We start from the raw sequence: 13,116 nt of genomic DNA on the forward strand, positions 1-13,116 counted from the left end.
CTGGGAAGGGCAGGAGGACCTCCCTTATAACCTTGTGGGTAGGGTACTCACTTTCAATGGGGGAGAGCCCTGCATTTAAGTCCCCTCTGCACCTGCTGAGGAGAGGGGCTTTCAACAGGGATCTGACACCTCTCAGGTGAGTGTCCTAACCACTAGGCTGGAATCAGTCTAACACTTCCTCTGGCTCAATTAATATATACTTAAAGTGGAAAAGCTTCAATAGGAGAGACTGATGAAGACCCATAACAGGCTATCCCGTAGCCCAGTGGTTAGAACCGTTACCTAAAAGGTAGCAGATCATGTTCAAATTCCTTCATCTCATTAAGCAGAGTGGGAACTTGAACCAGGAGTCTTCCACATCCAGGGTGAGTACCCTAACCACAAAGGTAAAGGTTGCATGGAGTTAAGCAGCCTCTGAGCATGCATTTTAGGTGGCTATACACCTATCTTTCCCTTGGTTTCTGAATCACTCTGGCTAGAGACAGACACCTGGTTGCCTGGTATGAGACAGCAGTGCACATGCTGAGAGACAGAAATGTAGATGGCTAGAGAACTTTTACTGAAAAACACACACACACACACACACACACCATCTTAGCCCTGGTCTACACTACACGGTTAGGTCGAATTAAGCCGCGTTAGGTCGATTTTAAAATGAATGCATCTGCACGACCAATCCTGTTCCATCGACCTAAAGGGCTCTTAAAAATCAACTTCTGTACTCCTCCCCGGCAAGGGAGTAGCGCTAAAAATCGATCTTGCTGGGTCGAATTGGGGTAGTGCAGACGCAATTCGACGGTACTGGCCTCCAGGAGCTATCCCAGAGTGCTCCAATGTGACCATGCTGGGCAGCACTTTGAATTAGCCAGCTACACTGGAAAAGCCCCAGGGAAATTTTGAATTTCATTTCTTGTTTGGTCAGCATAGCGAGTTCAGCAGCACAGGTGACCATGCAGTCCCCCCAGAAACACAAACAAGCTCGAGCATGGACCGAAAGGAAGACACTGGATCTGATTGCTGTATGAGGAGAAGAATCTGTGCAGGCCAAACTCCGATCAAAAAGAAAAAATGCTATTATATATGCCAAAAATCGCATAGGGCATGGTGGACTACAACAGGGACACACAGCAGTGCCGCATGAAAGTTAAGGATCTCAGGCAAGCCTACCAAAAGACAAAGGAGGCAAATGGTCACTCTGGGTCAGAGCCCCATACATGCCGTTTCTATGATCAGCTGCATGGCATTCTAAGGGGAGACCCTACCACTACCCCACCACTGTCCGTGGACACCTGAAAGGTTGAGTCTCACACAACAGGGAGGAGGATTTTATAGATGAGGAAGAGGAGGAGGAGAATGTGCAGCAGGCAAGCACTGAATCCGTTCTCCCTGGCAGTCATCACGCTGGAGCCAATACCCTCCCAAGGCGGGATCCCCGATCCTGAAGCCGGAGAAGGCACCTCTGGTGAGTGCACATTTGTAACTCTAGTACAGGGTTTAAAAGCAATAGTGTTTGATGTTTGATTTGCCCTGAAGAATTGGGATGCATTCGCAACCAGTTCAGCTACTGGAAGAGTCTGTTCTCCTGGAGGTACTCTGAAAACCTTTGCAGAAGGTTTCTGGGGAGGGCTGCCTTATTTCATCCTCCACGGTAGGACACTTTGCCATGCCATGCCAGTAGCAAGTAGTCTGGAATCATTGTAGTACAAAGATTGGCAGTGAATGGTCCTGGGTTTTGGTCGCATTCAAGCAACATTCGGTCTATATCTTTCTGTGTTAGCCTCAGGAGAGTGATATCATTCATGGTCACCTGGTTGAAATAGGGGAAATTTTGTAAGGGAACAGTAAAAGGACCCCATTCATGCAGGGCAGTTTGCGCTTGGCTAAAAGGGGTCATCCCAGAAAATAGCCATGCAGAGGGGTGAGGGGAGGTGTGTGCTGTACATCCACCCAAAAACCACAGCCCCTCATTTTAAATGTGAAACACAACCAGCATTGCTTGCTATGGGAAAGGAGGGTGCTGCAGTTTGAAGCCATTCCCACATGTTATGAAGGCATAAGAAGCCAACCCCACGTACCCATTGGCTTACCATGGCTGCTTGGAAACCGAATTCAGTTGCCCAGCCGTGTGTGATGTTTCACCATATCAGCAGGCGCTCAATATAAAAGGCAAAATGCAACCTTGTATCTAAAGCACATGTGCTGTCTGCTGTGAATTGCTTCATTCACTGTGAAAGTCTCTCTTTTGTTCTCAGAAATGTATCATCTTAAATTTTACTCTCCCTTTTTATCCCCCTGCAGATGCAAATGTTTCTATGCTCCCCCTATCATCTCCATCCCTGATTTCACAGATTAGATGGTGAAAAGAAACAACACATACTCATGATGACTTTTCCGAGCTCATGCAGTGCTCCTGCACTGATAGGGCACAGTTTAATGCATGGAGGCATTCAGTGGCAGAGGCCAGGAAAGTATTGCTGAGGCTAATGGGGGAGCAAACGGACATGATGAGGCATCTGGTGGAGCTGCAGGAAAGCCAACAAGAGCACAGACCACTGCTGCATCCACTGTACAACCGCCTGCCCTCCTCCCCAAGTTCCATATTCCTCACCCAGACGCCCAAGAACGCCAGGGGGAGGCTCCGGGCACCCAGCCACTGCACTCCAGAGAATGGCCCAAGCAACAGAAAGCTGTCATTCAAACAGTTCTGATTTGTAGTGTGGCTGCAATAAGCAATGTGGCCTTGTCCTTCCCTCCTCCTTCACCCCACTGCACCCAGGCTACCTTATCAGTTATTTCACTATTTTTTTAATTATTAAAGAAAGAATGCATGGTTTCAAAACAATAGTTACTTTATTTCCTTTACCAGTTGTTATCGAAGGGGGCAGGGTGGTTGGCTTACAGGGAATTAAAAAAAAAAAAATCATCAACAAAGGGGGCGGGTTTGCATCAAGGAGAAACACACACAACTGTCATACCATACCCTAGCCACTCATGAAACTGGTTTTCAAAGGCTCTCTGATGCGCAGCACGCCTAGCTTTGCTCTTCTAATTGCCCTGGTGTCTGGCTGCTCAAAAATTGGCCACCAGGTGATTTGCCTCAACCTCCTATCCCACCATAAACGTCTCCCAATTTACTCACAGATATTATGGAGCACACAGCAAGCAGCAACAACAATGGGAATGTTGGTTGTGCTGAGGTCTAACCTAGTCAGCAAACAGCGCCAGCGAGCTTTTAAACGTCCAAAGGCACATTCTACCACCATTCTGCACTTGCTCAGCCTGCTCCTTACTACTGTCCAGGCTGCCTGTGTATGGCTTCATGAGCAATGGGAGCAAAGGATAGACTGGGTCTCTAAGGATAACTATTGGCACTTCAACATCCCCAACTGTAATTTTCTGGTCTGGGAAGTAAGTTCCTTCTTGCAGCTGCTCGAACAGCCTGGAGTTCCTAAAGATGCGAGCATCATGCACCTTTTCGGCCATCCCATGTTGATGTCAGATGAAACGTCCCTTGCGATCCACCAGTGCTTGCAGCACTATTGAGAAGTACCCCTTGCGGTTTACATACTAGTTGGCAAGGTGGTCCGGTGCCAAGATAGGGATATATGTTCTGTCTATCACCCCACCACAGTTAGTGAATGGCTTTGCTGCAGTGGGGTTCCCTATGACCTGAACATTTCCCAGAGTCACTACCCTTGGTAACGTCAGGGATTGCATTGGCTACTTGGATCACAGCAGTCCCAACAGTAGATTTGCCCACTCCAAATTGAATCCCGACTGACTGGTAGCAGTCAGGTGTTGCAAACTTCCGCAGGGCTATCACCACTCACTTCTCAACTGTCAGGGCAGTTCTCATCTTGGTATTCCTGCGCTTCAGGGCGGGGGAAAGCAACTCACAAAGTTCAAGGAAAGTGGCCTTACGCATGCAAAAGTTTTGCAGCGACTGAATCATCCCATACCTGCAACACTATGTGGTCCCACCAGTCTGTGTTTGTTTGCCGGTCCCAGAATTGGCGTTCCACTGTATCAACCAGCCCCACTGCTACCATGATGTCCCAATTGCCACAGCCCATGCTTTCAGGAAAGTCTGCGTCCATGTCCTCCTCACAATTGTCCTTGTGCTGCTGTCTCTTAGCCAGGTTCTGCACATACTGCAGGATAATGTGCGAGGTGTTTACAATGCTCACAACAGCAGTTATGCTCCATGCTTGCCGTGCTATGGCATCTGCATGGGTAACCCAAGAAAAAAAGGCGCAAAATGATTGTCTGCCGTTGCTTTCATGGACGGAGGGAGGGGAGATTGATGACATATACCCAAAACCACCCACGACAATGTTTTTGCCCCATCAGGCATTGGGAGCTTAACCCAGAATTCCAATGGGCAGCAGAGACTGCGGGAACTGTGCAATAGCTACCCACAGTGCACCGCTCCGTGAGTCGATGCTAGCCACGGTATTGACGCACTCCGCCGACTTAATGCACTTAGTGGGGCCGTATACAATCGACTGTATAAAAACGATTTCTAAAGATCGACTTCTATAAAATTGACCTAATTTCATATAGTGTAGACATACCCTTAGGTGCTGACCAACTTTGGAAGCCTACAGGGCTCAGCAGCAGCCAAGCAGATGTTTTGTGGACTGCAGTGGTGATTAAAAATGGGACTTAGATGCCCAAGTACCTTTGTAATACCTACCCTGGGAGTCTTTCCATTGACTTTGATGAACATTGGATCCAGCCCTACTTCCTCAAAGTGATCTTTGCAATATACTCCAAACTTAGCTGTCTTATTTTAAAAAGAGAGGGAGTGTGTATGTCACAGAGATCTTTAGGTCATTTCACGAGTATCTTATTTTTTCCTTTCAGCTTATTAGTTGAAATTACTTTAGGTTTTCAAGGGTTAGAAACTTGAAAATTATTATTTAAACAAAAGCTGAGATTCTCTTTTCTACAAAACAGGGGGCTTATTGTGACAATCTTCAGAGTGTCAGACCTACTTACATTTCTGATTCAAAATAATCTTTTACTGTTTTTTTTTTTTACTCCTAATAGTAGTATCAGCTCTGAAGGACTATGTAGAGTGAGTTGGGTTCTATCTGGCTCATGTAACATCAGCAGACTTGTTAACTAACTTGCAGTAGCAGAATCTTTATTAATGGTGTTGATTGATGGGCCAATGCAAATTCAAGCTTCAGCTTGACTCTCAAATCCCAAATTAAGGGTGTAGGACTAGCAGTTAAAAACATAACTTTTCTATTTGTCAACCAAACAAGATTGATCTGAAACTTGTTGAGAAACAATAACTATGAAACACCCTTTGTTATTTTTACTGTTATTTTTCAGTTTAGAATGGCACTTTAAAAACAATTTCATAGCATCATTTTGTTCTGCATCTATTTTATTTATTTAAAGATTATGTTTGTTAGAAAAGCACAGGAAAAAATTAAATCCGGAGAAAACCCTTGGAGTGGTATTTTTGTGTGTGTTTGTGTTTTGTTTTTAAATTATAGATATTTCAGGACATGTCAGAGCAGGATTGCAGATGAGACATGGTAAATGTGGTAGGATTATAATAGCTGAGGTTATTCCATCAATTGTCATCTGACTTGAGGCCATTTCCGAAGTACAATCCTCATGAGTACAATACTGTACAAGTTGTGCTGGGCTTTACTTTTCATGCCCATCACTAGAGTTGAGAGAAGCAGTTGGAAAATTGAAAGCCTGGCTAGATTTTCACCCAACCACTAAACCACATCTGTTTATGGGTTTGGCTAAAAATTATTCCCTTCTCCCCAACTCCCAATTTAGTCCACAGCTCTCATCCTCCTCAACTCGCTCTAATCTCTCATTCTCTTAGCTAAAAGAATACATTATCCACAAGATTACATCCATTAAGCATGGCATAGCAGCACCACTCAGAGTAGATTATGGTCAGGTGGGTAAATAAGGGGAATGAAAAGAATGCAAAAAGAAAAAAAAAGGAAATTCAAATATTTTCCCTTACAGTCTCAGCCAGATAATTATAGTCAAACTGAGGTGCTTCAGATTTGTGTGTACAAAATGCAGGGGCCCCTAAGTGTTCTGATAGTGACTACAGATATCAGAAGACTAGTAACAGACTGTAGTGTTGTGCAATAGGAGTGATTAAAGCTCTGTTGAGATGAATACATCTCAGAATTACTCAGCCCAGCTGCAGAAACCCCATTGGGAGTTTCAAACTACAAAACAAAAGCTGAAATTCAAAGGTTTCTGCTGTGCCTGATCCATCCCACCACACTTCAAACACAAAATTATAATAAATGGTTCCTTTCTCAGGGCACGTAAATCTTGCCTGACCTGAACTCCAGTTTTATGGCTTACTCTGGGAACACCCTTTCTTTAGCTAGAAGTTCAGTTTTTGAGCTGTTTTAATACTAACAAGCTGGCTCTTTTACAATAATTTGGACTCACCTTGCTTTCACATTTACCTCTCGGTCTTCTCCATGAATCCCTCCCATGTACAGACATGCTTGAGTCTAGTCTTCTTTGGAGGTGGACTTGGCCTTTAATTTTCAGAAGACTCTTTTGATAAGGGACAGAGCTATTCTGCACAGTGGTCCCTTTAGTGGACCCAAATTTGCTGTTTCAAGCCATTTCCCTAAAGAGTCTAGCCATGCATGTGCTCCAGAAGAAAGGCAGTCAGATACCATGATACTAAGCCTAGTATGAAAGCCTGGATGGACAAGCAAATCAGCCTTGTGTTGTTCTGTACAAAAGATGTTCATGCTTCAGTTGTTGGACTGGGATGAGCTCTCACTCAAGTACAGAATTGTACAGGACTTCCCCTAATGGTTTCCACAAACTCTCTCAGACTTTTCTGGAATTACATGATATTTTAATTCACGGCTTTTCTCCCCCACACAGAATATTCCTAGCAGGCTTTTTTTCTAGGTCTCAAACTACTTCATGGGTTTGGCTTTGTGGTTTGCAACACTGTGTTAGGGCCTCTAAACTCACATGAGCACCACCGGCTGGGTGTGTCTGCCCCTGCACTCTCTCTGTGTTGCGGTGCCCCCTGTCAGCAGTTAACCTTGTCAGGTGGGTCTTCAGGGGCTCAGCCCTCCGGCTAAGCAATGCATAGTCTATATCCCTGAACACACAAACAAACAAACCCCTTCCAAGGTGAAAAGTCCAATGGGGCCTGTGACAGGGCCTCAGTAATGTCTTTAGGCACTGTCTCTGGGCTCAGTCTTCAGCCTCTTCTGGGCTAGTTTTCTATCTGTCCCTGCCCTTTTATAGAGCAGTGCCCCCCAGGGCCCTCTCCATGGAGAAGGAGTACTGCCACACACCTGGGCCTCTAAACACTACTTGTCCCCTTCTCAGGGCTTAGGCCACTCTGCCAGTGTGTGGGACCCGGCCCCACACATTACTCAAAGTCCTGACCCAAGCACTCTATAAATAACAGCCACTTGTGCTTTGTGTAATAGTTGCTGCTGCTATTCCTCAGGCCACTTCCCATACAGCCCCACTGCTTCACCCTTACCTCAGGGCTGAAGATCTCATTTGAGCTCCAGCAGCCAACAAAGCACCTTTCTTGGCCCTCTGGTCCCAGACAGCAAGTGCTCTGTCCATGTACTGCAGCTCCTGCACCTAGGTAGGAGCACCATTCTTGCTTCTCTGGCTCCAGTCAACAACTGATCTGCTCTGTCCAGCAGCTCCTTTTATGAGAGCCTGATGGGCTCTGATTGGCTGTTCCCACCCCCCTGCCAGCAGCCTCTCTAGGGAGCCTAGAAGACCCACCTCTACTGCTCCCTTTCCTGGGGCAGGGTGTGAAAGGTGTGAAAGGGGCCACAAGACCTCCAAAAGGGCCTCTGGGCCTGGTACACCCCATCACAAAATCCTTTTTCAATCTGGGTCACTACAACCGCATAGTTCATCCATCTTTTTCTTCTCTCATTCTCAGTGGGTACATTCTTTGCTCTTAAGGAATCTCAATCTGTGCCATAGATTTCTCTCCTTGGTTTTACATACTGCTCTCCTTCCTAGGGTTACCATTCGTCCGGATTTACCCGGACATGTCCTCCTTTTTGTTCTAAAAATAGCGTCCGGGGGGAATTTGTAAAACACTCAAAATGTCCGGGATTCCCCCCCTCCCCCGGCAGAGCAGAGCGAGTGGCTGGGAGGGCTGCAGGAAAGTCCCGGGCTGGACTCCGGAGCAGCTGTAGAGGAGCCGGATCCGCCCTGCATTCTGAGCCGGCAGCTCTCCCCTGCAGCCCGGTCCAGCAGCACTGTGCAGGGCCAGGGACCGGGTTTTGTTGTGCTGGGGAGCGCAGCCACGTGTCCGGCTCGGCTCGCACAGAGCCCAACACCCTGTTCTGAGCAGCAGGGTAAAGGGGCCAGGGAGGTTCTGGAGGGGGCAGTCAAGAAATGGGGGGGGCTTTTTGGGGGGAGTGGAGAAAGTTTTGGGCAGTCAGGGTACAGGTAGGGGGTAGGGTCCTGGGGGACAGTTGGGGGGGGGTCTTAGGAGGGGGCAGTTAGGGGACAAGGAACAGGGAGTCTTAGGTAGGGGGTGGGGTTCTGGAGGGCAGTTAGGAGCAGGGGTCCTAGGAGGGGGCAGTCAGGGGACAAGGAGCGGGGGGGTGGGGAGCTGGGAGTTCTGGGGGGAGGGCTGTCAGGGGGCAGGAGTGGGGAGAGGGATCGGAGCAGTCATGGGACAGGGAGCAGAGGGGTTTAGATGGGTTGGGAGTTCTCGGGGGGGCTGTCAGGGGGCAGGAGTGCGGAGAGGGATCGGAGCAGTCAGGGGACAGGGAGCAGAGGGGTTTAGATGGGTTGGGAGTTCTGGGGGGGGGCTGTCAGGGGGTGGGGAGTGGTTGGATGGGGCGTGGGAGTCCCAGGGGTCTGTCTGGGGGTGGGGGTGTGGATAAGGGTTGGGGCAGTCAGGGGACAAGAGGCAGGGAGGCTTAGATAGGGAGTGGAGTCCTGGGGGGCAGTTAGGGGCAGGGGTCCCAGGAGGGGGCAGTCAGGGGACAAGGAACAGGGGGAGGGTTGGGGGTTCTGGGGGGGCGGGAAGTGGGAGGGGCAGGGGCGGGGCTAGGGCGGGGCTCCTCCCGTCCTCTTTTTTGCTTGCTGAAATATGGTAACCCTACTCCTTCCTGAACTGACACTGAAAAAGGAAAATATCAATGCGAGGTTGCTAATACTTGGTCATTAAGTAAACACACTAAAAATATGAAACCTGATTTTCAGTGGTGTTGAGCACCTGCAGCTCCCATGGATTTCAAATGACATTCTGGGTGTTTGTCACCTTTGAAAATCCAGTTCTTTGTGTTTGAGGACTTACAGCATGATCCTGCTCCTACTGACTTTAATGGAGCAGGATCCAGCCTTGATGCTTAGTATCATGTTGAACAGTGTCTTACCTTGTAGAATTCCTATTGAAATCATGAGCCAAATGCCTCTCTGATTTAACTTCACTGACTTCATTGGAATGTCACCAGGATGAATTTGGGCCATTATTCCAAATACAAGGAATACATCCATCTGTAGATATCACCCATCAAAGTATTACAAAATGCTTGACAATGGGTCAGTCATAAGTTAAAACGAAAAATGTCTTGAGATAATATTTGAAGAAAGCAGATGACTCTACAGCTTAGTATCTGGAGGAAGAGTGTTCCAGGTAACTCACATGTCTAACACTGGTCCTTTCAGAAGGAAGAGGCCAGTACACCTGTGACTGGTCAGCTGACCTCCAGTTAGGCCTAAGATGGCATCTGGACCCTAGAAGGAAGGAGACAGGGTGAATCTAAGAGACTTAGGCTACATCTACACTACAGGGGGGGGGGTCGATTTAAGATACGCAAATTCAGCTACGCGAATAGCATAGCTGAATTCGACGTATCGCAGCTGACTTACCCCGCTGTAGGGACGGCGGCAAAATCGACCTCTGTGGCTTCCCGTCGACGGCGCTTACTCCCACCTCTGCTGGTGGAGTAAGAGCGTCGATTCGGGGATTGATTGTTACGTCCCGATGGGACGCGATAAATCGATCCCCGAGAGGTCGATTTCTACCCGCCGATTCAGGCAGGTAGTGTAGACCCAGCCTAAAAGTCAGTCAGGTAAAGGAGCAGGAGAGAACTGCCAGGGAGTGAGAGATTGGCGCTTGAGAGCTGCCAGAGCCAGGAGACTGCAGGAGGTCCCTGAAGGAAGCCGTAGGTGGTTCCCAGGGGGAGGATTAAGGCAGGAGAGCAGCAAGAGGGATTTTTCTGGCTGACTTCCCCTAGCCAGAAAGCCAAAGAAGAGGGCTGCAGGCAGGGGAGCAGTGGAGGAGCTTACCCACTGTTGTCTCCTCGCTGGAGCCAGAGGGCTGGAGAAGGCTGACGGGCAGTGAGCGTGAAAGATGCCCCCCTGATTAGCATGAGCTCCCACCAGAGAAACTGTGAGGGTTCCCGCTCAGAAGAGCAGGGTCACACTCTAAGTGGAAGAGCTGGGATGGCTCTAGGACTGGAGTGACCCTAAGATCATCCCAGGTATGCTGGAAGACATGAGAGTGTGGTATGTGCTATGTCAATGGACCAGAGGATATGGCAGTTTAAGGACCTTACATACTGGGTGTGATACATGGTCTAGGTCTGTGATTTGTGTTGTGTACTGTTTGGACTATGTTTTTGTCAGAAACTGGCCCCAAGGAGGGTATTATTGAGTCAAGAGAAAATGTCCGAGTGTCCTTGGTGCGATTGAGAGGGGAAACTGAGGCAGATGTACCTATTCTACCAGAGCCTGCCACTGTAGGGCACTCCAGGCAGGTTGCTCTATATTACAATAACATTATGCAAGTCTAGGCGGAGTTCTGAAAATAAAACAGTTTTGAATTTGATAGAAGTGAACAAGAAACCAGTAAAGGTGACAAAGAATGAGGGTATTATGTGCTTATTCCAAGAAGAAGGAACATGGACTACCTGTAGGATTCTAGACCTCCTGATGTTTAGACAGGGAATTTAGGAAGACAATAAAAGAAGGAACTGCAGTAGGCAAGGCAGGAAATAATTAAAGTTCTGAAACAGAAAAGTCAAGGATATGGATGAATTCTGGCAATATTGAGGTAGGCAAACTTGTATACAGGAGATGGGAGAAGAAAGGGTCATTGCTAAATCTGGATTTCCTAAGACCTCTTGAACTGAGACCCAACTTAACGAAAGTAATAACAGAGTGTCACATGGCACACAAAGGATGTTTTATCCAGGAGGAGGATCTCAGTCTTTGAAGCACTGAGTAGGAGGAAATTAAAACTAACCAGAATATATCCTTCATGTGGATAGTGTGTGTGTTTACATAAGGATCATGCATTGTAGTTCATCTATATAAATATGTGAATATTTTCTCTTGAGAATGCATCCCCTCTCTGTCTCCTCCACAGCTGCTTCATAGGATCCATGCTGTTTATTCACTCACATGGAAAAGCTTTCCTGGCCCAGAATAACAGATTACGAATCAGTTGTTGTGTGTTCTATCCAAACAATTCAACTAAGTCTATATTAAGCAGGACGTTTAAAAGAATTACGAGTTGAATTTTTGGTATGGGCACTCTTTCGTTTCTTAATTTCATTCCACCACTCTGTAAAATTGGGACATTTCCAAAACCTAGGATAAAATATTAGGCATGACCAAGACTGACTTGTGCAGGAGACAAGTATTTTCTTGTAATATTAGCCATAATTGAAATAATGAGGAGGTGGGATGCAGAAGGGTTTTGTCACTGTGATGTCCTGTCCTTTTAAGTGTTCAGGGGTCTTTGTGCTCTCCTCTCCCACCTCCCCAGTGCAAAACCTCACTTTTATATTAGTTTCAGTTTTGCAGCCAAAACAACCTTTCTTCACACGTCAGGTCTTCTAAATCTTTTATCATTTTTGTTGCTCTCCTCTGGACACTCCAATTTGTCTTAAAGCATGGTGCCCCAAACTGGACACAATACTCCAGCTGAAGTCTCACCAGGACCACGTACAGCAGAACAATTACCACTTCTCTCTTATATATAACATTCCTGTTAATTCATCCCAGAATATTAGCCTCTTTTTTTGCCGCTTCATCACATTGACTCACATTCGATTTGTGATCCACTACCATCCCCAGATGCTTTTCAGCAGTAGTACTACTTAGCCAGTTATTTCCTATTCTGTATTTGTGCATTTGATTTCTCCTTCCCTAGTACTTTGCATTTATCTTCATTGAATTTTATTTTGATTTCAGACCAGTTCTCCAATTTATCAAGGGCATTTTAAATTCTAATCCTGTTCTCCAAAATGCTTGCAACATCTCCCGGCTTGTTGTCATTCACTCCATTATCCAGGTCATTAATGAAAATACTGAATGGTACTGGCTCCAGGACAGACTCCTGGAAGACCCTACTACATACATCCTCCCAGTTTGAAAGTGAACCAATGATAACTACTCTCTGAGTTGCAAAACTTGTTACAGAAAGAAACCACCTAAATACTGGAAATAGATTTAGTCCATTCTTCTTTTGACTATTATGAGCAAACTCCATTTTCCATTTTGCTTTCTTATTTTCAAGAGTTGTTTCCTTTGGTAGCAAATGAACTGTAATAAAAGTCCTAGCATGGATACAATATTTGAAGGCACCAGTCTAGCCTAAGCGTGTGATGTAATATTTGATATGAAAACAGGAGTCTCTCCAAATCTCTTAACACGATAAAGATCTCAAAGGCAGGTAATTGTTATTACCTCCATTATATGAACAGGTTAATGGACTTTCCCACAGTCACATTGTAAGTCAATAAAATATGCAAGGACAGAACCCAGATCTCAGGACTCCCACTTTGGTGCACTACATCACAGTCCAGTATCTGCTTAAACTCATTAGGAAATATCTCCATTACAATTACAGCTGTGTTGGGGAAACCAGTTAGGATATGGGAATGCCCTACTTATAACACAGATTGGTTTTGCCTGTGTAATAAGAATGGTAAAGCAATGGTAGTATTCACATAATGGATTGTACACAGATGGTCCTGAATTATGCCAAATGTTTTAAATGGGTTGAAACTAGGACAAGGCCAACAAACTCATTTTCATTTGTACCCTGCTCAGGCTTAGAACTAAGAACTCTATAAGAGATGA

Source organism: Malaclemys terrapin, chromosome 6 (assembly GCF_027887155.1).
Source record: "Malaclemys terrapin pileata isolate rMalTer1 chromosome 6, rMalTer1.hap1, whole genome shotgun sequence".
NCBI lineage: Eukaryota > Metazoa > Chordata > Testudines > Emydidae > Malaclemys > Malaclemys terrapin.